This window comes from Meleagris gallopavo, chromosome Z, assembly GCF_000146605.3.
Source record: "Meleagris gallopavo isolate NT-WF06-2002-E0010 breed Aviagen turkey brand Nicholas breeding stock chromosome Z, Turkey_5.1, whole genome shotgun sequence".
In the NCBI taxonomy this organism is placed as follows: Eukaryota; Metazoa; Chordata; class Aves; order Galliformes; family Phasianidae; genus Meleagris; species Meleagris gallopavo.
The window spans coordinates 19,809,185-19,812,131 of NC_015041.2; the positions used below are offsets into that span (position 1 = coordinate 19,809,185).

Below are 2,947 nucleotides of genomic sequence, written 5' to 3' on the forward strand. Positions count from 1 at the left end.
CGACGGTGGCCGAGGGAGGCGAAGGGAACGCGCCGCCCCTGTTGGGACGCGAGGGCGGAGGAAGATCTTCAAGGGTGAAGATCCTCCTTGGGTGGAAGCGAAACGGTGGCCGCTGAGGTGGTCAAACTGGCAGTGCACAGAGCAGCGGTACGGAGGAGTTGTATAACGGTATAACTGTCCCTTTGTATTACTGCGACGTTAATGTTTGTCCGGAAGTACACGTTACTCCCCTTATTTTCTCTTCTGCCTTGTTACGTTGCAGGTAGTGAAGCCACATACTCCGCTGATTAAGTTTCCGGACAGAAAAAGTGGTCCCAGGCCTAAAAGTAAGTGTTTTGCCTGGGGATGCAGCAGGCCCCATATCTCTGCCTTACCAATTCTATGCCAGAATGCACTTTCTGCTTTAGCCAAATGACTTCACTGATTCAGAGTAAGGTTTCTGAAAAAGGATTGTTTCACAGAATCATAGGGGCTGGAAGAAACCTCAAGAAATCATGAGTCCAAACCCCTGCTAGAGCAGATACCTTACAGTAGGTCAGACAGGTAGGTGTCCAGGTGGGTCTCGAAATCTCCGTTGAAGGAGACTTCACAGCCTCCCTGGGCAGCCTGTTCTAGTTGCTCTGTCACCCTTGCTGTAAAGAAGTTCTTTTGCATGTTAGTACAGAAATTTCTGTGTTCAAGTTTTAGGCCGTTTCTCTTTATCCTCTTGCTATACGCCACTGAAGGAGCCTGGCCTCATCCATTTGCCTACCACCTCTAATTAGATATTCATAAACATTTATTGGATCCCCCCACAAATTTCTTTTCACCTAAGTTACTCAGCCTTTCCTCGCACAGGCTCTTAATCATCTTTGTGGCCCTCCACTGGACTCCTTTTTTGACCTAGGGAGCCCAGAACTAGTAATCTAGAACTAGTAACCTAGAACAGTAATCTAAATGTGGCCTCACCAGGGCAGAGTAGAGGGGGAAGATTTCCTCCTTCAACCTGCTGGCCACATTCTTTTTAATGCACCTCAGGATACCATTGGCCTTCTTAGTAACAAAGGCACACTGCTGGTTCACGGCCAACTTGTTGTCCAAGACTCCCAGGTCCTTCTCTGCAGAGCTCCTCTCCAGCAGGTCACCCCTAACGTGTACTGATGCATGAGATTATTCCTCACTGGATGCAAGACTCTACACTTGCTCTTGTTAAACCTCATCACATTGCTCCCAACTCTCCAGTCAGTCCAGGTCTTGATGAATGGCAGCACAGCCTTCAGTCATTCCTCCCAGCTTTGTATCATCAGTAAATTCCTCGAAGGTGGACTTTATCCCTTCATCCAGATCATTGATGAAGATGTTGAATAAGACTGGATCAAGCACCAGCCCCTGGAGAACACCGCTCCTTACAGGCCTCTAACCAGACTCTGCACTGCTGATACAGCCGTCAGAGCTCTGCTAGTCAACCAGTTCTCAATCCACTTCACTGTTCACTGATCTATCCCACATTTTCTAAGTTTCATAACAAGGATGTTGTGGGAGACAGTGTCAAATGCCTTGCTGAAGTCAAGGTACACAACATCCGTTGTTCACTCCCCATCAATCCAGCCATTGATGACATCATAGAACATCATCACTTGGTCAAGCATGATTTCTCTTTGGTGAATCTATGTTGACTCCTCCTGATAACCTTCTTCTCTTCCAGTTGTTTGGAGATGTCATCCAGAATAAGTTGTTCCATCACCTTTCTAGGGGCGGAGGTGAGGCTGATTGGCCTGTAGTTTCTCCGATCCTCCTTCTCTCCCTTTTTGAAGACTGACACTGGCTATCCTCCAGTCTTCAGGCACCTCTCTCCCTTTTGCCAAGACCTTTCAAAGACAATAGAGAACGGTTCAGCAATCACCTCTGTCAGTTCTCAGCACATGTGAGTGCAAACTGTTGTGGCCTATGGATGTGTTTTGTTGGATTTTGGCTAGGTGCTTTCTGACCAGATCCACGTCAACAAACTCTTCCTTTCCCCAGATTCTCTTACCTCCAGGGTCTGGGATTCCTGAAGGCTAGTTTTAGCATTAAAGACTGAAGCAAAAAGGGCATTCAGAACCTCTGCCTTCTTGCCATCCCCTTTTACCAGGACACCGATCTCATTTGTTAAGGGACCCATATTTTCTCTCATCTTCCTTTTACTGTTGACATACTTTAAAAAAACCTTTTTTGTTATCCTTTTTCTTGTTGGTTTAATTTCAAGAGGGCCTTAGCCTTCTTCGTTGCATCCCTATGGGCCCTGACAACATTCCTATATTTATCCCAGGTGGACAGGCCCCTTTTCCACATTTAATTTCTTCTTTTCTTTTAGTTTATCCATGAGTTCCCTGCTTTTAGGTTGAAATAGCTCTCTGATGTCTCCTCTACAACTGGAGGAATACAAATAATACATGCAAGTCTGTTTCTTGCACCTGTTTCTTGGTCAGACCAGATTCTGTAAGATTTCCTATTCACACAAAGTCCTTTTTCTGCAGGTTCTTATATTCACCTGAACTGGCCAAAGTCAGTTTTAAGTATTCAGTGATATTTGCAGAAATGCTGTTGCATTTTCCTCATCTCTTCTTTTCTTGATTTTTGTGGTATTTAATGTTTGTGGTATTTAAAACCTTGGTTGCAGGTGGCAGAGCTATCCCACTGTATGTTTTAAGAAGTGTTTCCTGGTCTTATTAATTAGAGGGAAAAAAATTATTTCCATGGCCATCTTTGAGACATCAGTCTATACCTATGGCTGCGTTGATGTTTGCAACAGTACTGGAGATGCTATATTTAGACATCAAAGCTATGTAAGCTGAACGTTGTTTTTCTTTGGAGTCAACAAAACATTTGAAACTAAAGTAGCAAATGTCTTACTAACATAGCAAATATCTTACAAAGCTGTCTTACATTGCTCTCGTTTGTTTAGAATTTATGGTTGTTTTGACTTTTT

At 44.3% G+C, this 2,947-nt stretch overlaps 1 protein-coding gene across 1 annotated transcript in view; it reads right to left on the reverse strand.

The window, feature by feature from the left end:
• THBS4 (thrombospondin 4) overlaps positions 1-2,947 on the reverse strand; it is a 1,064,342-nt gene that overhangs the window by 101,536 nt on the left and 959,859 nt on the right. The gene's annotated exons all lie outside the window — the stretch shown is intronic.